Source organism: Triticum dicoccoides, chromosome 5B, assembly GCF_002162155.2.
Source record: "Triticum dicoccoides isolate Atlit2015 ecotype Zavitan chromosome 5B, WEW_v2.0, whole genome shotgun sequence".
Classification (NCBI taxonomy): domain Eukaryota; kingdom Viridiplantae; phylum Streptophyta; class Magnoliopsida; order Poales; family Poaceae; genus Triticum; species Triticum dicoccoides.
Window position 1 is genome coordinate 86,884,829 of NC_041389.1, and position 24,696 is coordinate 86,909,524.

The 24,696-nt window shown below is 45.8% G+C and overlaps 1 pseudogene; it reads right to left on the minus strand.

Annotated features, from left to right (window-relative positions):
• The window catches only part of LOC119309145, a 118,270-nt pseudogene extending 93,840 nt beyond the window's left edge, over positions 1-24,430 (minus strand).
• Positions 24,431-24,696: the final 266 nt, after the last annotated feature.

The window sequence follows — 24,696 nt, forward strand, 5'->3', positions numbered from 1 at the left end:
ATAGCATGAGAAATGAGAGTGGTCTAGAGAGAGAGAGACAAATATGACGTCACGACAAGTGATTCCATTCCCTTGAGTGTGTATATGCAAGGGGGGGAGGGGATAGAGGCACGAGGAGAAATTTTCTGCGTGTGTGGTGTTTGTGTTGGTATGTGTGGGTGTGAGAAGATAATGAGACGTGGGGGCAGAGGGTGTGTCACCGTGTGAGTTCCGTCCTGCGCCACATTGGTCGGCCCATGACACATTTAGGAAGACCCATGGATGACTAGTCGTACAAGACAAAGATAGCATAATTGTGAAGGACTCTAGGTTCTTGGACAAAGATAGCCGGCTAGGATTTGTAACCCTAGGTTCTCGGACTAAGGTAACCCCTTTATCTCTGATATTACTATTCATCCAACCTAACTTTGAGGGGCATCCTACAGAATGCTCTGGTAGAATCATACTCGTCGATTAGGAAGAGAGGTGTGAGATAATGCATGAGAGACAGGCGTAAAGATAATGTGTGTACATGAGACATGTAGGCAGGTCCATGTATATAGAAAGGGTCGATGAGGATTGTGCGTGTGTATGTTTGCGAGAGGAAGAGTGCTTGTGATAAAGGTTAGTGAAAACAGTTGTAAATGGTTACGAGAGGGAGGGAGGGTTATATCTAGAGCATGTGTGCGAGAAAGACACCTTGGGAGAGAGTGTGTGAGCATGTGTGAGAGACCACCGATGGAGAGTGAAACTACACGTAAAAGACTGCTCTACACATTGATTAAAGATATAAATTGTATCCAAATATTAGGATGGGATCATGATATTTGCAATTCGCGTAAGGAGCGGTCATTGATCCATCAGACATCTAGATTCTATCAAATTTGAGCATGTCTATGTTATTATTCGAGACAATTGATCCACATAGTTAGTATTTTGAACTCTAGACAATGCATCGCTTTAGCAATCGAATATAAACGTGAGTATAGTTCATGTTGTGTGTGTAAAGCACATTATACATAAGAAAGTTACACAATGGACATTTATAAATAGCTACCTATGAACTAGCATACATTTGAATTCAACTTAAGGTGCTTTAAAAAAATCGAATTCAACATGAAGTCCATTCAATTATTTGAATTTGATATCATGGCATTTGTAAACCATACCTAAATTATGGGGGTACCAATCTTTGCTCTGATTTTGTACATAATAGCATATGTAGTCGTGTACAAAATAGATTCAAATTTAGCTCCTCCATTCCAAAATAATCGTAGTTATAGGATTTTTAAGTGTCAAAATTTCAAAAAGCAGCGGATAACTTAATGAGGTTTTCAAACATACAAGGTCAAATATAACGTTGTCTATTTAGGTCAATCCTCATAGTTCAAGAGTACTCTAAACATGAATGCTTGTGTTTCAAAATTTTGAACGAAGCGCCAAAAGAGCCTCTACTTGCCCGAAACCGCGTGAGACCAATGTTTGGTAGTAGAAGGAAATTACTTTTCTACTAACTCCGACCCGTGAAACCTACCGGCCCGACGTCCAAAGGTCTAAACCGGGGTAGGTTTGTAGCTTCATCTAGACGCCATGCAACCGCCTCCAAAAAACATTCATACACAATGGCCGCCTAAGCACACATGCGCGCGGTGGAAATCGCTCCTGCCCACTATTTGGGACACCTGGGATTACCATCCTACCCCCGACCCGCAGTAGGTCCAAAATTTAAGAGGGGTGCGAAGTTTGTACTTTCCCCAAATTTCAAACAAGCGCGTCCCATCTTCCGTTCAAAAAAGCCAAAAACAAGACCGAAACATCGTTCCCCCCCCCACCGTCCGATTCCCCATTCGTACTCCGTGGGTGCCAAAACTACCTCTCCACCAGCCGCGAAACCCCGGCGTCCTCTGTACGCCACCCCATCCCACCCATCAGCCGTCGCCCTCCTCCATCACGCCGGAGCCGATACCCTGACGTCGTAGTCCACCGCAACCTCAACCGCAACGCCCTCCATGGCTAGTAGTTGAAGCCGAGGCCGAGCCGTCCGTACCCAAGCCAGTTAAACCACACCGTCCTGCACCTCACCGCTGCCGCTCCAACTTCGCCACCCTCCACCGCACTAGAGCTATTCCTGCTACGCCGTCATTCGCCGCCTCGGATCTGCTTCCCCACTGCCGACATACGGCCACGGCAACACAGTCAACAATTTGGCCATGGGTTCGTCCAAGCCTGCACCCTCCAGAACACCGGTTTCCCCGGTAAAAAGAAGAAGATCAGCGCGACATGTGGAGGTGACCACACTGGCAACCGAAGAACGTATTCCTCTTCCCTTATTCGTGCAAATCTTACGTCTCTTCTTGCATGGTATTCATCCCACAGAAGACACTAGTTGACCGCTTCTTCTTGATACTAGATGTTCCTAGTAACTCGCGACACACAAGGTTTCTCCTCATATACTATTTCACCTTAGCTAGAGGTCCGTCGCCCCCCTGAATTTCAATTTCTGGCCAGTTGATTCCCAATTAACGGAAGCATTCCTTGGTGTAAGAGGCGCTAGTACGACTAGTACGCCGGGGAAGCAGCACCTTGGTGTTTATGTTAGGGGCGTGTGCGGCCTAGAGCTACTGGCGCTCGATCTCGAGGTCGGCCGGGATTAAAGGGATGGCTTGGGGGTGCTGCCAAGCACGACGGTGGTGTGAGGTCGATGGGAGGGTGGGGCGGCGGAGGCACGGGTCTGGGCCGGTGGTCGTTGGCGATTCGAGAAAGATCGTCAACAGTGACTGGCGGGAGGTAGACGAAGGCCATCTGCCCGTTCCTTATAGATCGGATGGTTGATTAAAAAAATTGACTGACCTATTTATTTTCAGTCAATTGTTATCATAGATATGACCACATGTGGTGGTGTGCTGGAGGAGTACCTGCATTTCCTGTGCTCATATATTACAAAATCATATGGAGTAGAATCTAATTTTGTTTGCCATGCAATGTTGTAGAGCTATCATATGTCTCCTGTCATTTATTTTTCAGCCACCTGCTATCTGCTACTTTTACAGTGCACTAGTTCTGCACACACTTCACCCATACTCTCACTATTGTGTTTTTATGCAAGGGTATTTCAGAGTCTCCTGAAAGCGAAGCAAAAAAGAAAAGACACAAGTCATGCCAGCTTTCTATGTGGCTAGGCGTGGCACGTTACATCGCTTTAAAGGGTGTAGTGTTAGCAGATGGAGACAGTAAACGTTGCTCTGGAGTTGATGACCTCGCTTGCAATGAACCACCATCCCAGGTGCTTGCTTTAACTTCGCGGTGTCATATGTGGTTGCATGTTCCATATGGTGTCTAGCTTGTACTCAAAAGGCCAAAGTCGGTCTTTATTAAGATAAGGAAAGATATTTTTATGTGAAACACCATCCCGTGAGCACCAGAAGACAAATAGCTAGTCAGGGCACTGGCCGAGCCAGTGACAAGCCCAGCAAAGACAGGCATCCCCTGGAAGCCAACTAAAAAGCCGCGATGGTGGTGAAGCAGCCCGCCTCCCACCAGGCTCTCAGGTCCTAGATGATCATGTTCACCACTCCAGCCGGATGTCTAGCTTGTATTGCTTCCAATTTGGTTAAATTGCATCTGCTTAGCTTACACATTATACCTTTGAATATGACATGCCTTTCTGTTTTTGGTACATACTAGTACATCTGTGTATTAACCATGTTCTTACATCAAACTAATGTTCTTGTGTATCCCTCATCAATCACTTATGACGAGGCAGGCAGGCAAGGGGACTACTCATTTAAAGAATGCAGCGTCAGCCTCCCGACATGATTCTCAATAAATAGAAATGTTAGATGAAGATAGTGAATGTAGCTCTGTAGTTGATTACAACATTTCCCCTACACTAGCATCACAGGTGCTTGCTCTAACTTGGCAGCGTGATATGTGGTTGCATGTTGCATATGGTGTCTAGATTGTAATTCTTCCAATCTAGTTAAACTGCATGTGCTAGTCTGCTTAGCTTATACTCCTGTAAATGTGATATTATACCTGTTAATGTGACATGCCTTCCTGTATTTAGTACATAGTACATCTGTCTATTAAGCATGTCCTTACATAAAACTATTGTTTTTTTGTATCCCGCGTCAGTCAATATGACGAGACGCCTTTAGTATATGTAGTGCGATTAGTTGCATCTTTCATATGATTTATAGCATGCGCTGCTTCTAATTTGTTGAAATTCCATTTATGATGGGACGCTTATAACTTGGCAGAGTCATATTGGTTGCATCTTTCATGTGGTGTCTAGCTTGCATTGCTTCTTATTTGCTGGAATGGTTTCTGCTTAGTTTACACAAACAGTTGTGAACATGCCATGCCGTCCTGTTTTTCATACATATTCCATCCTGGTATCATGTGTTTGCCTTATATCAAAGTAGTGATTGTCAGTATCATGCATGAATGAGTTATGAAGAGAGAATTTTATTGCTTTTTCTTGTCGGTTTTACTTGACAATTCAAAATCAATAAAGCGGAAGGAAGTTAGCAAGGCAGTGGATAAAGGTGCTCCATCCGGACGCAGGGCCTCTACAGTTTCTACTCCTCCACACCCCCAAGATGATTTCCAAGATAACACATGCATAGACACTCAACAAAGCTGTGTTTATGATGAGCACGTCTCCCCTAGTGCAGCATCACTGGTGCTCCCTCTAACTTGGCACTGTTATATGTGGTTGCATGTTATGTGTGATGTCTAGCTTGTATTGCTTCTAATTTTGTTGAATTCCATCTGCTTACTTTACACATTATACTTGAATAAGACATGTGTTCCTATTTCTAGAACATACAATATCTGTCTATCACACCATGTTCTTACATCAAATTACTACTGTTGTGTAACCTGCAACAATCACTTATCATAAGACACGTTTGACTTTGGAGTGTGATATAGGTTACATCTGACATTCTTTTCAAGCTTGTACTACTAATGTGTTGAAATGGCACTTATGACGAGACAGTTTTAACTTGGTAGAGTGATATTCATTGCATCTTTCATATGGTGTCTAGCTTTCATTGCTTCTAATTTGTTGAAATGCCTTCTCCTTAGTTTACACATCATAAGCTGTGAATATGCAATGCTGTGAATATGCAATGGCACTAATGACGAGAGACTTCTAACATGGTAGTGTGATGTTGTTTGCATCTTGCATATGATTTATTTCTTGTACTATTTCACATTTGTTTAAACGCCATTTATGCTAAGACACTGTTAACTTGGCAGAGCGATATTTGTAGCTTCTTTCATATGGTGTCTACCTTCCACTGCATTGCTTCTAATTTGGTGAAATGTCTTCTTCTTAGTTTACACATCACAGTTCTGGTTATCTCTTCCATCCTGTTTTTCATACATATTACATCCTCCTATCATGTGGTCGTCTAACATCAAAGGTCAGTTCGTCTGCATCACGCATCAATTTGTTCTGAAGAACTAAATTGTTATTCATTTTTCTTGTCGGCTTGACTTAACATGGCACAGAGAAAGAGGAAGAAACATAGAATGGCAGGGAATGAGAAGCATCATGTAGATTCTGCTGGTACTGATGGTGCAATAGAAGGTGAACTTCCAACGGAAAATTCTACAAACATGGCATCCCTTGCTACACGAGCTGCAAAAAAAGCCAAACAAAAACAAATAGCTGCCACCAAACAAGCAGAGACATCCCTAGTTCTTGCAACACCTACCACAGTACTACCAGCTGCACGACTTACTCGTGCGTCAACTGAGCTAGCAGCATGTTCCCAAGCTCCCTTGCCACCTGACACTACTTCCCAAGCACTCATGACACACGATGAGTTGGTAATATCAGATGAACCTTGTGAGCTTCAACAACAAGAAGGTAGTTGCTGGAGTCAAGTTAAAGTTGCATGCTTCTTTATATGTAGTCTCACAGTTTGATGTACACTAACACTTCCTATGTTCGTTGTTGGACTAGCACCTAGGCGCAAGAGGAAACAAACATCACAGATAATTCTCAATAGTTTAACTAAATCTAGAGGAGGAAGAATGGAGATCCGTTTTAAGGCAGGTTTAAAAAGGCCACGTGATGCTACAGAGTCAGCCAAGTTAGTATCAGAGGCAGCGGTTGCCGTTAGGTGTCATGTACGTATCCTCCCAACATGGATTCAGTACAGGAATGACAAAGACGAAACCCAGTTCAACACCTTCCTCGACCATTTATCTGTAAGTATGGTTATGTATGGAAACTAGTAATATCGTCTTGCTCCGTACCATACTTTCTAGATTACTGATAATGAGACTCCCATAATTTTCAACAGATGAGGTTCAAGTTGGATAGCCAAGATGATGCAACCAGACGAGCTTGCACCCATGTTTTCAAGTCTTCTCTGTGACAGTTTCAGTATAACTTGAGGAAAACTCACTTTAAGGCAAGGCTAAGAGTGAACTTTCCCAAACATCTCAAGTGGAAAATATATCGGATGAAGACTGGAGGGGCCTTGTTAAACACTGGTCTGATCTGAAGTATCAGGTACATTATATATATGTGATTAGATCACATGTTGAAGTCCTATTTACGCATGTGCCACACAAATCTATCTTCTTGTAGGTGAATTGTTCAAAAAACAAGGCCAACCATACGAAAGCGAAATTCCAACAGATGACAGGATCTCGTAGCTATATTGCACACTGCGAGGCTCTTGTAATTAGCTGCCATTTCACTCTTTTCGTTGTACCATATTATCAGATCTATATTGACTTGATCGAAATGCAGAGGAAAGCCCGCAAGGACCAAAAAGTACCTAACCAAATGCTGTGGAAATCTTCAAAGACTGTCACACCAGCAAGAAGAAGGGCATGACTACACCAGTCAAAGCCGCTTTTGTAAGTCCTTAATCCTCATGCCTTTTAAGTACTACTTACTCTAACTTGTGCCTTGAACTGCATGGTTTGCAGCCAATGTCTATTACTCTTTTCAATTTTATACACAATTGTCTTAGCGTATCATTGCACCTTACAAGGTTTAAAAGAGAGGAGTGATGTTCCTTTGATCTTGACCCGTAATCTAGTTCCGTGCTGGACTTGCCCACACAAAGTTACAATTGCCTGTTTGTCTGTTCTCAGTTGTTTTGTGATATGAATGATGTCTTACTATGCTTACCTTATTATAAACTTCGTCTCTTTATCCTTAGCCCTCAATACAATATGAAGAAATAGACAATACATTAGCGATGGTACATGGTCATATGTTTGGAACCTGGTTTTATTATGTACTTTGCAATAAAATACAACTAATATTTTACATGGGTTCACCAGAATAAGTTCTGTATATAGACCAAAGCTATTTTGTTTGGTTTTGCTGCCTCCTTAATATCTTCTGTTCTGGTACTACTAATGTAAAACCTCAACTTTTCAGCGAGCTAAGGAAAAAATGGTGGAACCGCCACCTTCTGAAGGTGGCGAGGCAACTATAACCGCAATGTCAGCTCTTGCTGCAGTGGGTCAGTACCTGTCCACTAACAGTGCCAAAAGCATGTTCCTGCGTAATACTGGGTTGGTTGTTAAGGCAATATCGTCCAAACTGCCTCATGATCAAGATATGCAAGCTCAAAGCAATGTTGTATCTGCGCTCCAGACACAAGTCCATTCCCTAACAGAGGCCCTTTGTGAAACAAGTAGAAACATTGCTCAATGTCGTCAAGATATGCATGGTTTTGAAACCAGACTATCAGACATTTGCTATGTTGTTCAGGAGCCTAGGGGAAATGAAGGCGAGGGTTATGGTGCACCATCGGACAATACAGCATGAAAACGTAACAGTCAGGTCAAATGAACCGAGCTTCTGAACTTCTGGTGGTGCATTTATCTGCTAGACTGTTAAGTTTTATGCCAACCTTCCTTTTGTTATATAGTTGTAATTTGTTTTGGTGCGATACAAAATTTATTCTTAACATGCAGCCACCAGCTTTTTTCCTAGCGTTAGTTTTGGCCTTATTTATTTCCTAGTCTTCTTTTTCCCTGGTTTGCTAGTTGCCGCAACTACCATGGGCCATATACGGGCCGTAGGATCCATGGGTCTCCTACGGGCCGTCGATAAATGGGCCTGTAATCGGTGGGCCTCAGGCCGTCGATAAATGGGCCTGTAATCGGTGGGCCTCGGGCCATCGGATAAATGGGTATACATGGGCCGTAATCAGGCGTAATTGGTATCGGCCCAGCACAGTAACGGGCCGTTAACAGGCCGTAGGACTGCAAAAGCTTAATTCTGTCACAGGCATAACGGGTCGTTAATGGGCCAGAATATAGGACGGACTGGCCAAAAACGGGCCGACTCTTGCCATGGGCCGAATTTGGCCCATTAGGGTAATAGGACCGTAACGGGCCGACTCTTGCCATGGGCCGAATTTGGCCCATTTGGGGAACATGCCAATAACAGGCCGACTCTTGCCATGGGCCGAATTTGGCCCATTAGAGGAACAGGCCAGTAACGGGCCGGAAGTAATCGAGGGCCAAAAAGGAACCCAAGAACGTATGGGCCGTCAATAGGCCGAAAGCTAACACCGGCTGGAAATGACCCATGTAAATTACGGGCCGTTAACGGGTACAAAGAAAATTACTGTTCATTATGGGCTAGAGTCACCGTGGGCCTGTAAAGGGCCGAAAGATACGAAGGCCTCATATGGGCCGAAAGACATCACAGGCCATACATGGGCCAAAAGTGAAATGGGCTGGTGTTATATTCAATGGACCACATGACGTTGTTGGGCTGATTTCCTTTAGTGCCTAACGGGCCGTGAGTTAACGGGCCGTAAAATGGGCTATTTGCAAAGAGATCGTTAACAGGCTTTTCATGGGCCAACCCGTTAACTTTTGACCAAGTCAAATGGGCCGGCTTTGTAAGCTAAATGGGCCAGTGGTGGGTCGTGGCACGTGTCGACATATCATAGGCGCCTATCTGACCCACTGACGAGCTGACACGTGTTTCGTCCGGCCAATAAGAATTTTACATGTGGAAATTTCCCATTGGTTGGGGCTTTTAACGGGTTATCGGATCAAAAACCCGACCCGATAGCTTAACGGCGTTCCGTTACGGTGGATGCCATTTGTCGGTCACCCTTGACGAAAGCACTTCTGTGACGCGTGATTTATCGTCATGGAAGTGGACACTTCCATAATGATAATTTTGGTAATGTCATGGAACACTTATACGACAGCCTAGGTATGACTATCTTGATTCTATCATAAAATCGTCATGGATGTACATGCATGACAGAAAACAAGACGTACTGTGACAAACACGTATCATCACGGAAGTGTATTTTTTTGTAGTGCCAGAGGTCCTTACCGCGGACGCGGTTATTCGAATAGATCATATTAACCCTGCAGGGGTGTACTTCTTCACACACGCTCTCACCACTTACCACCATGTACACGTCGTGTATCTCGACAACCTTCAAGCGGAAGCCCGGTGAGGGAGTCGGCCACGACCTGACTGACCACACAAGTCTCTCGTCAAGGTTTATCGCCTATTCAGGTTCCATCCGCAAGGAGATCCGGCCGGGGTGTCGCTCACGGCCCCAAATGATGTGTGCAGGGTTCCCAAGCCCACCACCAGGGTGCCACTTGGTACATCGGGCCACCGTGCCTAGTCTGTCCCAAGCCCACCTGTACCGAGTGCCACTTGGTAGACTACTAACACTACTTACAAACACCAGAAACTAGTTGCAACTCCTGGACAGAGATCATGTTGATTAATAAGTCGAGAGGGGTCGAGTTACCGGAACCCAATGTGTGGTAGTAACTGTTCATGGATCACAAACACAGAACTCATTTCCTGAGGACAGTTTCAATGAGACAACACACCATGTAATCCTAGATGGCCTCTCATCGCTACCTTTACCAAATCGTGTTCACACACTTAGCTCTCAACAGTAGGGCATGTTCACCACATTCCAATTCATCCCTGATGAATCACACCTGACACAACTCTAAGCAATAGAAGGCATGACAAACAAGCATGAATGAGTAGGCGCATTAGGGCTCAAACAACTCATACTCATGCTAGTGGGTTTCATCTATTTACTGTGGCAACGACAGGTCATGCAGAGGAAAGGGGTTCAACTACGGCAGCTTGTAATAGTTGAATCGTTATTGTCCTAATGCAGTAAAAGAGAGCAGGAGCGAGAGAGTGGGATTGTATCGGAATGAACAAGGGGGTTTTGCTTGCCTGGCACTTCTAAAGATAGTATAGCTCTTCATCGGTGGCATCGATCATATCGTCGGAACACGTCTACCGAGAGGGGACAAACACTGACAAACGAATAAGAAACACAATCAATCCAATGCAACAATATGATGCATGATCATGACATGGCAATATGCTGTGATTTGGGCTAATGCAACAGCAAGCCATTTTGATTGAAGTGGAATTCAAAACTACATCAAATTCAACCTCCAAAACTATTATCAAAGTTGTCCTATTCATGTTTCATCCTAAACAGTGAAGTTAACTTGCTCAAACATGCATGAAAATGGTATAGATGGATAGATTGGATTTTTCTGATCATTTTTCATATATAAATTATTTCATTTGGAGTTACGGTTGAATTTCTATGATTTTTAGAAGTTTAGGACATTTTCTGGATTTTCTAAATCATTTCTGAAATAAGAAAACCCAGAAAAACATTACTGCGTCAGCCTTGCGTCATAGTGACGTTAGCATTGACCGAAGTCAAAAGCTGAGTAACAGGGCCTACCTGTCTGTGTCTGTAGCTTTAATTAACAAGGTTTAACTTAAACTATGGTTCAGCTGAGCAGTGGGGCCCATTGTCAGTGTCCTTGGTCCTAATTAACTGGGTGGTTAACCCCTAATTAAGTGGCCATGTAGGCCCGCCGGAGTTAGGCCGGCGGCGACCTTGGAACACGGCGGCGTCCGCTCGGGAGGCCATGGAACGACCAGCCGAGGGCACTGGGAGGCGGGTCTGGCTCGTGCGCGTCTAGGGGGGCTCGTGGGAGGCCGTGGGGTGGCTTTTAGTGGCGGCGGCGGCGAGTTGGGCGGCGGCCGGAGCTCGCGGCTACGGTGGGGATCGGGGCTAGAGCGTGCAAATGAGGCAGGGGAGGGACGTAAACGGTGCAAGAGCTCACAGCGAGGCCAACAAGGGCAGCGGTGAGGTCGCGGATGCTCTGGGGTTGGCGAATCGAGTGACGGCGTTCGTCGAAGCAGACGAGGAAGATGGCGACGGTGACGACGCTGCAGGGCATCCGCGGACGCGTTCTTTGGTTGGAGCTTCACGGCATCGAGGCGGAGCTAGAGGACACAACCACGGGGCAAGGGGACGGCGGTGGGCGCGGTGCTTTGTGGCGGCGGGCACCGGCTGGTTTGGGCGGCCGTGAGAGAGAGAGCAGAGGAGAGGAGAGCCATGGGAGAGAGTGAGAGAGGGGTCTCGGGGCGTCTCCATGGCGTCGCGAGGATCTCGGGGAGGCTGCCACCGCGAAGCAGGAGGTGGAGGCCTCCGCGTGCGCGCATGCTACTTCGCCTGTGCCTACTGGCAGAGGATGAAGACAACCGCTCTGCCACGGTGGGCTGGACTGGTGCAGCTGGGCCGGCTACAGGTAAGTGGCCCAGGTACAGGTCTTTTCTTTCTCTCTTTTCTAATTTACTCTGTTTTGTATTTTTCTGCTTTATGTTTGAAAATAAATACCAACCAAAACACATTGGTTAATTCTGCAAATTTTTGTGAGGAATATTTGAATTATTTTCAAACCACACAATAAATTTCAGAATATTTGGAGCAACCAATATTTAATGGTAACTTTTAAACTCCAACTCAAATACCATAATGATTTAATTCAATGACCAAAATGTCCTGGAAAAATATGCATCATCTCTGGTAGAGGGTTTCACCTTTTTCCATAAATCATGAACATTTTAAAAGGATATTTTGAGGTCACTGAAAATATTTTGGTTGAACCTATTTGAGTTCGTCTTGTGCTAGGGTTTTATCATCCCCATTTCAAATTTAATTGAAAATTAACATGATGCATGGATGCTTTAATGCAACTAATGTCAAGCAAATTCTAGGGCAGTGACAACTCACCCCCACTAAACAAGAATCTTGTCCCAAGATTCAAGGCGTGAGGTAAGAAGACAAAGGGACACAAGCTAACAAGATTTCCAAGATCCAACTGTCCTTCTCGAAGATGTTGATTCATTGCATCATCTTGATCTCGGCGTCTTGCTTTGAGAACTTCATCCAACATGACAACAAGAGGAAAGGGAGAATTTTAGAAGAATCGATCTTCTTGATTTCTAGCAGAATGAGACGTAGAAACATCTCTGGAGCTGGGAGGCAAAACATGCATTAGGAGGGACGGAAGAAACAATTTGACGAGGGTTTCAAAGTAGCGGCGAAGCAATTACCATGTTCCCGTAACGGCTCGTAGAATTATTCCCTTGAATGGCAAAAAGGATTACTCTTGATACAGAGATCATTGAAACTCTCTATACCAGCCTAAGGAAATTCACAAACGATCGTTTGAACGAATTCGAAAGAATGGCATACTCAGTTTAGAAAGGAAAGTAGAGTTATAAGACAAATCGGCAAACAGAAGGCACATTCTAGTTGATACCAAGGATATAACCTAGTGACTGAGCATGCTCTCGAGAACTTGAGCATTTCCATATTCATCAAGGTTTTACCAACATCTATGCAAGGATCCTAGCAACACAACTTACTACCATGATGAATAACGATGGAGGATGCAGGTGCAGAGAAGGACAACACTTTCTCAGATTTTACCTTGACGATGCCAAGGAAACAAAATCTGGAGGATCGACCGAGAGACATTTATCACTCCACTTCTAATGGTCTCCTTGACGTTCTTGGTACCATGATCAGGCTTAAAAGCATTGACATGGCCATCAAGTAAAGGTCGGACTTCGGAATACAAAGAATCCATAAGGAACAACTTCTATAATAAGTCACTCAAAATCCTCATGGAGAAGATGGTCGACTTGCTCAATCAAGATACTACAATGATAGATCTTCCGGCTAGGTGTGTCGGCCAGAACAGCAACCTTATCGGGACCTACATCATAGATCTTGGAAAGGTTCCAACCATCATATCTGCCTGAGATTCAGATCTGGTTGGTAACTGAATATTTTAGGCAACATGTTTGGAAAAGAAAGTTTGCAACACAAACCGATGAGATGACGTTGCGAGATTCTCGGTATAAGAACTACGATAGCAAGGTCCAAAACATGAGCTGGTTCTGCTACATACATGTGAACATGCTGTCCCAGACAAGCACGACCATGTAGTAGTCTTATAATAAAACACTACCGAGTTCAGGTTGGGAACCATCATTGAAGATAATGAAGTCATGTGCATGACCTAGGATTAGCACATGAGACTCCCTTTTCTTGAACAAATCAATCAGTGGCTTGGTGTGCTAGGGCATACAATGGAGTGGAGGTAATTAATCTACCAAACCATAGAATACATTCACACATGCATAACTGACTTGCGATGATTCCAAAGGAAACAAAAACAAAATTTGTCAAATTCACGGCGGCAACTTGCATCAAATGCACGTGAACTTAGAGGAAGTGACTTCTTCCATCCAAGCATAAGCTTCATGAATGGAACACGAAGGCATTGCTTAAAAAAGTTTCCAACACTAGCTTGATGTTCAACATGAATCATGGAGGAAACAAAATGCTGCTGATGGGCTCAATAGCAACTCACAGGAATTTCCATATCACTGGACTTCCACCATCATGTGAACACGGTGATAGCATTGGTCAGACCAAAAGATGTAATGGTGTTTGCTCGAGGGATAAACCACGAGTAAGACAACATTACGAACATCGTTGGTTCTGATTTGACTTGACGATAGCCAATACTCAAGTCAAAGTTTGGGCAAGACGATAGGTTCAACAACTGATCACGAGGACCAATCGATGAAGAAATCATATTTATACAACAAACACACAAACACAAGATATCCCTTTTGAAATGAACTAAGTTAGGAAAGCTTTTATCTTCCAACTCTCCAAGTTGCTGTTCAGCTTAACCAACTAGCTCAGAGGTATCCAACACAAATTCTTGGAGAAGGGGTGGTTTATAAGAAAACCAACTTGATCACAAGCTCAATATAACAGTCAAGGGATAACCTAGTAACACTTCTGAGAAGATATTCAAAAAATCACGAACCACCGGTATGTTACTAAGCTCGAGATCAATCTTGCTTTTCAGGGCAAGATGATGTGATGAAGAGAGTGATGGATTGACACAATCCTATCTCATTGATCGAGGAGTGCACCAAGGAAAATGGACTAGGTAGCACGATCAATCTTAGAATGATAATTCAATACCAACACGCTAAGAATGAGATTATTGTCCATTAACTACCAAGCAACGGGGTTGCTAGCAGTATTGATTTCACACATCACAATTCACTTGCCAACATTCCAGGTACAATAACACGGGAACCGAGGAATTAACAATGATGGCAAGAAGCATTACTACGTCAAGAATTCATAAGAGGTGGTGCAATTCACATGACACTCTTGACATAAAGATGGTAACACTCCGAGGTAGAGCAGAGCAGAAGCTAGATTGGCATTTTGATCTGCGGAATACAATTGCTTTGACCCAATCCTAGATATGGATGAGGTTCTGGAGTTTGTTTCTCCTAGTCATTCAGAATAGAATGGCTTTATGGGTCACAAGAATGATAGGCATCAATGAACACAGATGCACACATACTCTTGAATATCAATTGATAGACGAAGGTCGGAATACAACTAAAGAGGAACAACTCAAGGAACATATAACTTTCTGAGTTGTGGATGCATGGATTAGCATGTTGAACGAGTTCAACATATTTCTTCTGGATAACCCATGCAGAAAGGTTGAACTGGCAGAGTCACAATATAGAATGGAGAACTCATCGAAAGTACTCCTGTTATGATCTTTTGATCCAACAAACTTCTGCCATATGTGGTTCATAGTATTTGGAAGAAGGGAATACCACGGACCTTGAGGACTAATGCAAAGGTTACTGATAACCTAAAGGAACGAGCAAACACTAACAACATGAAGTAGGTAGGGTGAGTCTCGGGTTCAAGAGCCCAATAATTGAATGCCTACTAGCGAAATAGCATCACGGGATGCTTTCGGGAATGACGGACAGAATCATCACACTGGGAACACAAACATGGCCAGATTACTAGGTGATCCTCTAAACACCTAGGTTCATAATAATAACTCCAACATACATGTCAAGGCAACAGAGTACCTCAACTCACCGATTAGTGTGGTCAAACTGGCCCAAAGAGACATTGGAAACAGGAGGAAGGGTTTTGCAAATGCATCAAACTATTGTAGAAACCTGGGATGACTCGGATATCATAACAGCTGTAAATGCTCAAAACATTTGACACATCCTGCAAAATGGTGGCATAACCACTCAACATAATGATAACAAGGTTCTAAGATCAATTGTCAACACACGGAGGTAGTAGGAACTGAACTGGGCTTGAATCCATCAATCCTATAGGTCTATGGATTAGTAACACATGATCCTGATAGAAAGAAGAGAAAGCCTAGTTCGTTAACCCCGTAGGAAAGATAAGATGACTCAGATCAGAAGGGCATACGGTATAAGGAGTAAAAAGAGCCTTACGTTCCATCCCACAATCAATTCCCTTATATAACTAAAGAATTTCTAGACTCAACTTCGACCAGTTTGGCTTGGTAATCCTACAGGCAGTCAAGCTCTGATACCAAAGCTGTCAGGACCCCGACTCAATGCCACACCGATCTAGCATGTAACACCTCATATCACTTTGCGGCCTCACGCACGGTATGCCCACGGGTGTCGCCTTACTAGGCTCGGGACCGTTTACGCCTTTTGGCACACATATATGATAGTGTCTCTAGCATCCATATGACAAGGAGCCCGGGCTGACATGGCTAGTTGTGAACCCAAAGCGGCACTAACTTACAGGGACATGCATACATGACCCAACAACGAACGTGTCGGTCATCAACGAGTGAATCCGGGCTGTAGCAACCGGGCTAGCAGGACTACGGTAATTTGGGCTGTAGCAACCGGGCTAGCAGGACTACGGTAATCCGGGCTGTAGCAGGCTAACAGGACTCTGGTAGACATCGCGTGAAATTTCCCCAAAGGGACAGACACAGGAACGAAGAAGGACACATGCCGGCCAGACTAAGCACTTCGGAGCAGTAGCAAGCTACCAAGGCTCAGTGGAAGCACTAGGGAGACATTTCCTGGTAAGAGAGGCTACCAAGGATAAACAACTAGATAGTCAGATCCCACGCATACCAAGCATTTCAAGAACACAATATGCTCGATATGTGCAAATACAACATGCCATCACAACATGACTCTACCACTCAAGTATTTTATTCAATAGGCTCCGAGGAGCGAGATATTACAAACATGGGTCTCATGACCCAGCATTCAGACCACACAAGTCAAAGCACAAGCGGAAGCTTAACATGTCTGAGTACAGACATCTACAAATGAAAAAGGCTGATAAGCCTGACTATCTACCAGATCCTGCCGAGGGCACAAGATCGTAGCTGAGGTAACAAGCTAAACATCGAAGTCCAAGCAGAACTACTAGCGAGACTGAAGTCTCTCTGCAAAAACATAAATTAAGCAAACGTGAGTACAAATGTACCCAGCAAGACTTACATCAGAACTAACTACATATGCATCATTATCAACAAAGGGTTGGTGAGGTTTAACTCCAGCAAGCCAGCTTTGACTCGGTGGCTATCCTGAACTACGACTGCATGTAACTCTTTTGAGGGGCGCACACGAGTCCACATATTCACCATATCAATACACCACTATGGATCCGCTCCCGTCTCCCTACGAGAACGCCATCCATAGCACTCACGCTTATCTTGCGTATTTTAGAGTATCCACTTTCACTTGTCTATGAACTGTACATGCAACCCAGAGGTCCTTTACCGCGGACACGGCTATTCAAATAGATCATATTAACCCTGCAGGGGTGTACTTCTTCACACACGCTCTCGCCACTTACCACCATGTACACGTCGTGTATCTCGGCAACCTTCAAGCGGAAGCCTGGCGAGGGAGTCGGCCACGACCTGACTAACCACACAAGTCTCTCGTCTAGGTTTATCGCCTATTCGTGTTCAATCCGCAAGGAGATCCGGCAGGGGTGTCGCTCATGACCACAAATGATGTGTACAGGGTTCCCAAGCCCACCATCCGGGTGCCACTTGGTACGCCGGGCCACTGTGCCTAGTCAGTCCCAAGCCCACCTGTACAGGTTGCCACTTGGTAGACTACTAACACATCCTACAAACACCAGAAACTAGTTGCAACTCATGGACAGAGATCATGTTGATTAATAAGTCGAGAGGGGTCGAGTTACCAGAACCCAATGTGTGGTAGTAACTGTTCATGGATCACAAACACAGAACTTAGTTCCTGAGGACGGTTTCAATGAGACTACCCACCATGTACTCCTACATGGCCTCTCATCGCTACCTTACCAAATCGTGTTCACACTCTCAACAGTAGGACATCTTCACCACATTCCAATTCATCCCCGATGAATCAGACCTGACACAACTCTAAGCAATAGAAGGCATGTCAAACAAGCATGAATGATTAGGCACATTATGGCTCAAACAACTCCTACTCATGCTAGTGGGCTTCATCTATTTACTGTGGCAATGACAGGTCATGCAGAGGAAAGGGGTTCAACTACCATAGCATGTAACAGTTGAATCGTTGTTGTCCTAATGAAGTAAAAGAGAGCAGGAGCGAGAGAGTGGGATTGTATCGGAATGAACAAGGGGGTTTTGCTTGCCTGGCACTTCTGAAGATAGTATAGCTCTTCATCGGTGGCATCGATCACATCGTCGGAACACGTCTACCGAGAGGGGACAAACACCGACAAACAAAGAAGAAACACAATCAATGCAATGCAACAATATGATGCATGATCATGACATGGAAAATGCTATGATTTGGGCTAATGCAACAACAAGCCATTTTGATTGAAGTGGAATTCAAAACTACATCAAATTCCAACTCCAAAACTATTATCAAAGTTGTCCTATTCATTTTTCATCCTAAACAGTGGAGTTAACTTGCTCAAACATGCATGAAAATTTCACAGATGGATAAATTGGATTTTTTTGATCATTTTTCATATATAAATTATTTCATTTGGAGTTACGGTTGAATTTCTATGATTTTTAGAAGTTTAGGACATTTTCTGGATTTTCTAAATCATTTCTGAAATAAGAAAACCCAGAAAAACGTTACTGCGTCAGCCTTGCGTCATAGTGACGTCAGCATTGACCAAAGTCAAAAGCCGACTGACGGGGCCTACCTATCTGTGTCTATAGCTTTAATTAATAAGGTTTAACTTAAACTGTGGTTCAGCTGAGCAGTGGGGCCCATTGTCAGTGTCCTTGGTCCGAATTAACTGGCTGGTTAAACCCCTAATTAAGTGGCCACGTCGGCCAGCCGGAGTTAGGACAGCAGCGACCTTGGAACGCTGTGGCGTCCGCTCGGGAGGCCATGGATCGACCAGCCGAGGCACCTGGAGGCGGCTCTGGCTCGTGCGCGTCTAGGGGGGCTCGTGGGAGCGGGTATGGTGGGGATCGGGGCTAAAGCGCTGAAATGAGGCAGGAGAGGGAGGTAAACGGTGCATGAGCTCACAGCGAGGCCAACGAGGGCGAGGGCGAGGTCGGGGACGCTATAGGGTCGGCGAATCGAGTGATGACGTTCGTCGGAGCAGACGAGGAAGATGGCGACGGTGACGATGCTGCAGGGCATCCGCGTGCGTGTTCTTCGGCTTGGATCTTCACGGCATCGAGGCGGAGCTAGAGGTCACAGCCATGGGGCAAGGGGACGGCGGTGGGTTCGGTCCTTTGCGGCGGTGGGCACTGACTGGTTTGGGCGCCCGTGAGAGAGAGAGCAGAGGAGAGGAGGGCCACAGGAGAGAGTGAGAGAGGGGCCTGGGGGCGTCTCGGTGGGCGCGAGGATGTCGGGGAGGCTGCCACCGCGAAGCAGGAGGTGGAGGCCTCCGTGTGCGTGCGTGCTACTTTGCCTCTGCCTACTGGCAGAGGTTGAAGACAGCCGCTCTGCCACGGTGGGCTAGACTGGTGCAGCTGGGCCGGCTACATGTAAGTGCGGCCTAGGTACGGGTCTTTTCTTTCTCTCTTTTCTAATTTACTCTGTTTTCTATTTTTCTGCTTTATGTTTGAAAATAGAATACCAACCAAAACACTTTGGTTAATTCTGCAAATTTTTGTGAGGAATATTTGAATTATTTTCGAACCACACAATAAATTTCAGAATATTTGGAGCAACCAATATTTAATGGTAACTTTTAAAATCCAACTCAAATACCATAATGATTTAATTCAATGACCAAAATGTCCTGGAAAAATATGCATCATCTCTGGTAGAGGCTTTCACCTTTTTCCATAAATCATGAACATTTTAAAAGGATATTTTGAGGTCACTGAAAATATTTTGGTTGAACCTATTTGAGTTCTTCTGGTGCTAGGGTTTTATCATCCCCATTTCAACTTTAATTGAAAATTAATATGATGCATGGATGCTTTAATGCAACTAATGGCAAGCAAATTCTAGGGCTGTGACAATGCCATCAAATACCTCCCGCTAAAACTCAAGGGACCAGCTCGGCACTGGTTGAACAGTTTGCCCGAAAACTCGATTGGCAGCGCCTTCTTGAGGGCCTCCACCTCGGTCATATGTCCGATCCAAGGGAGGACTTGGAAGATGCCTTCCTTGAAAACTTCCAAGGTACATATGTCCGATCCATGGATGCAGATGACTTATGTCACATAGTTCAACAGCCTGGAGAGTCAGCCAGGAAATTCTGGACTAGGTTCTTAACTAAAAAGAAGCAGACCATCGACTGTCCGGATGCCGAAGCCCTAGCGGCCTTTAAACATAACATCAGTGACGAATGGCTCGCCCGACACCTCGGCCAAGAAAAGCCAAAGTCTATGGCAGCCCTCACGATGCTCATGACCCGCTTCTGCGCGGGCGAGGATAGCTGGCTAGCTGGCAGCAATAACAACACAAGCAAACCTGGCACTTCTGAAGCCAGAAATAGCAACGGCAAGCCCCGACGCAACAAACACAAACGTCGAAACAACAGTGACAATACCGAGGACTCGGCGGTCAACGCCGGATTCAATGGCTCTAAGTCCTGTCAACAGAAGAAGACATAGAAAAGAAACAATCCGGGCCCGTCCAGCTTGGACCGCATACTCGATCGTCCATGTAAAATCCACGACACTCCTGATAAACCAGCCAATCATACCAGCAGAGACTGTTGGGTTTTTAAACAGGCCCGCAAGTTAAATTCCGAGAACAAGGAGAAGGGGTCGCAAAGCAAGGACGATGATGAGGAGTCCCGGCCACCAAACACAGGGTGACAGAAGAAGTCCCCCCCCCCCAATTTAAAATGGTGAACATGATATATGCTACCCATATCCCCAAGAGGCAAGCGCGCACTCAGGGACGTCTACGCGATGGAGCCAGTCGCCCCAAAGTTCAACCCATGGTCGTCCTGCCCGATCACCTTCGATCACAGGGACCATCCGACCAGTATCCGTCATGGCGGTTCAGCCGCACTGGTCCTCAACCCAATCATTCATGGATTCCATCTTATGCGAGTCCTCATGGACTGTGGCAGCAGCCTGAACCTGCTCTATCAGGATACAGTGCGCAAAATGGGTATCGATCCCTCATGGATCAAGCCCACAAAAACCACCTTTAAAGGTGCCATCCCAGGTGTAGAGGCCCACTGTACGGGCTCAATCACACTGGAGGTGGTCTTTGGATCCCCGGACAATTTCCGAAGCGAAGAGTTGATCTCTATCGTCGCCTTACGAAGTGGCTATCACGCACCGCTCGGACGAACCGCATTCACTCAATTCAATTCGGTGCCACACTACGCTTATCTCAAGCTCAAGATGCCCGGACCACGCAGTGTAATAACAGTCAATGGAAACACGAAACACTCCCTCCGTATCGAGGACCACACCGCTGCCCTCGCAGTAGAAGTACAGTGCAGCCTTTTCAGACAGAACCTTAATTCGGTGGCCAAGCTCCTGGACACTGTCAAGTGAGTCCGAACTACTCTGTAGCAGGAGAATCCAGCTCGTCAAGTGCATGACTAGAAATTCGGCCTCCGTCCCAGTCCCGACCAAGTGGCGGCATTCATACCGCGCGTACATAACTACGCACTCAAAATAGCTTGGGCAAAGATGGAGGCACAGCTAGATCGCGGTCCATAATACGGTTCACCTTTCCTGGACCCACATACTTTCACATTTTCTTTTTCTTTTCAGGTTTCTTTTTTCCCAGGCCTTTCATGGTGACCTAATTGTCGGACTTATCTAGGGACGGATATACCAAGATGACAAGAAGCATTGACTTATAAGGGAATTTCCAGGTGGTCTCTTTAAATGATCGTTATGCCTGCTTTAAGGACCCGCACACAACTCTCCCTTGGTCGTGGCATGTTAAATATCCCTTTTTGCCTATTGCACTATTTGTACAAAATACGCTTTGACGTATTAATCAAACTACAATGGAAAATGGTTCGCGGCCCAATTTCTGCGGCATTAGCCTATTACTTCATTTTTCTTTTTCTTGATATTCTTATCAATTGCACCCGTACACTCTGGTATGCCTTAATTCTCCAGGGGCTTCATTATGCCCCATAATACGACAAGAAAGTCCAAACACTTTTTTATAGTATAGTTCGGCACCCCGAACTTATATAATTATATGCATTGGCTCCGAATCATGTCTTTGGTCAATAGTTGGGTTGCCCGGCTCCTGTGCTTACTACCTTACGTTCTGCTATATCGGCTAGGGTAGTAAAGGGAGAACTACTGTGATTGTGTCCTGGTTCATTCCGATGAGCACCTTAGTAGAGAAAGCCAAAAACTGACTGTCATGATGCGGCGTGAGCCGGTCAGCTGTTCGAGAGGTCACAAATCTTTAGCGATTTTTTCCGCATTATGCGATGAATCGGTTTTTATCCGATCAGATGTTTACAGCACCCCAAGTTCAGACTTACGAACACTAGGGGCTGCACCTAAATTTTTGTTGTCAAACTCCTATGGCTAAGTGAGGGTGATAAAGCTACATAGTCCGATTGCCTGGTTCGTTGCACTAAACACCTCCTTTAAGGACCAAAACTTTGGAATAAAGAGTGTTTAGATTCATCCTGAACACCCCTGTACTACCTACGTGGGGGCTGAAGCCGACGACTTGCCAACTCTCAGATTTAACAAAACGACCGCACATGAGGTAAAATTTTAAATAAACAGACATTATATTACATAACAACATTGTTTCATAGTACAGGACAGGATAACATGAATATATTCATGGAAATATAATATCCTTAGCACATTGCTCCGCCACAATGCGGGATCCATCCAAGACATTGTCAAAATACAGCTCGGGCATGCGGTGCTCCTTGCCCGCGGGCGGTACCTTGGTCACAAGCTTCACGGTGTCCATCTTCACCCAGTGCATCTTGACTCGGGCGAAGGCCATTCGCACGCCCTCGATGTAGACCGACCGGCTGATGGCATCAAGCCGAGGGCAGGCATTGACCAGCCACTTCATGAGCCCGAAGTAGCTGTTGGGTATGGCTTCGGCAGGCCATAGCTGGATAATCAAATCCTTCATGGCTAGTTCGACCACCCTATATAGTTCAACCAGCTGTTTTAGCTGATTGCTAAATAGCACCGGATGTTCTGGCACAAGGTATTGCGACCAAAACAGCTTCTCCATAGAGCTCCCCTCTTCGGCTTGGAAGAACTCCGCAGCATCTGAAATATTGTGCGGCAGATCCGCAAATGCCCCTGGAGAACTCCAAATCTGGGTCAGTAAGAGGAACTTTTTCTTCACATATTTGCTCTGCATAATAAAGGCCTTACCCGCTGCGATTTTTCTGGCCTCCTGGATTTCCTGGAGGGCGCCCTGGGCTTCAACCCGGGCGTCATGTGCGCTTTGGCGGGCCTTGGCAAGTTCAGACTTTTGATCTGTAATGTTGCGCTCCAAGAACTCACATTTCTTAACGGCGTCCTAGAGCTCCTGTTGGACCTCACTGACCCTGTCCTCATGCTTTTCACGGGCGGCCTATTCCTTGTCCGCTCTCTCCTCGGCCTCGGCCAGCGCCTTCTTGAGGGCCTCCACCTCGGTCGCCGCTCCTGCAAATATCATGACACTTTAGTCAGCACAAATCATTCATCCTTACTGAACATACAGAAGGTAATTGCATACCTTGTTTATCCTCTAGCTGCTTCTTCACACGGCCAAGCTCTTCCTCGGACCGCTCCAGACTCTGCTTCAGTCAAGAAACCTCCGCAGTGTGAGAAGTCGCAGCCAGTTATGACGCCTGCTTGTTCACATCGACTCATCTGGTTAGTCTCCCGCGAAACTTTTTGATCCTCTGTCCGGCTTTTCTTTTCGAACACCGGACAGTGTCTCAGGGGCTACTGTCTATACTCTGACGTTCTTTTTACTTAATTGCGTTGCTTACCTCAAAGCCTGTCAGAAGGCTTGTGCAGGCTTCGGTCAGTCTGCTCTTTGCAGACTGGATCTTCTCAATCACCGTACCCATAAGGGTATGGTGTTCCTCAACGATGGAAGCGCCTTGCAGTGCATCCAGCAAATTATCCGGTGCCTCTGGATGGACATAGTTCACCGGTGGAATAGGCGCACCTCCTTCTTTCGAAATAGGCTGCTTGCCTGATTCTAGAGCCGTAGGGGACTCCAGAATTGTATTCGGTTGGGGGCCGAACTGAATATGGACCCCATCACCAGTCTCCATGGGGATTCGCTCCCCCATGTGTTCGACGGCTGAGTTTTCACCCCCCGGCGCCGCCCGGACGGCCTCCTGAACCTCTGCCTGGCCTGGGATCCTTCAGGATAACACCTCCGTGTCCTCCATGGCCTTGGGAGAAGAGGCAGCCGGAAGGTTCTCGATGTCCATCACCTACGAGTCCAGCGAATCCCCCGAAGATGAGGATCGCTAGAGGTTGGACCGAGCCGGACTGCAAATACATGATTCAACACATTAATACTATGAAGTAGTGAGGCCGGGTATATGAATGTGTCTGGGCTTGTGAGTACTCACAATTTGGCCGGGGGCTTGTCCCTGGGGCGCCACTCCGAGCTGCTATCGGTGGCCGCTGTGGATTTGTCCGGGAGGGAGGCTTTCCCCTTCTTGGATGCTTCGGCCCCCAGACATATGGAGGTCGCCCTCTTTTTCCTTCCCCCCTCAGGGGGAGAATTTCTTTCCTCATCCTCTTCATCCTCGGCGGCAGAGGAGTGAGTCTCGGTGTCTTCGGACGTCATGTCCGAAGCACCCTTGTGACGGAGACCACCTCTGGTCCCCTTGGCCTTCTTCTCCGGCGCTTGATAGGGCGCCGGAACCAACATCTTCGTCAGAAGCGGACTTTCTAGGTCTTCGGGCAGCGGAGCCAGACAGTGAATCCGCTCCGCCTTCTTTGTCCAGCCCTGAGAGAATGACTAGGGAGTCTTAGGCATTTTCCTCGAGTATGCAAGTAAAGGATACACCTTGAAAACATGAAAAAACTTATCGGACTAGCAGGATGTGCCAA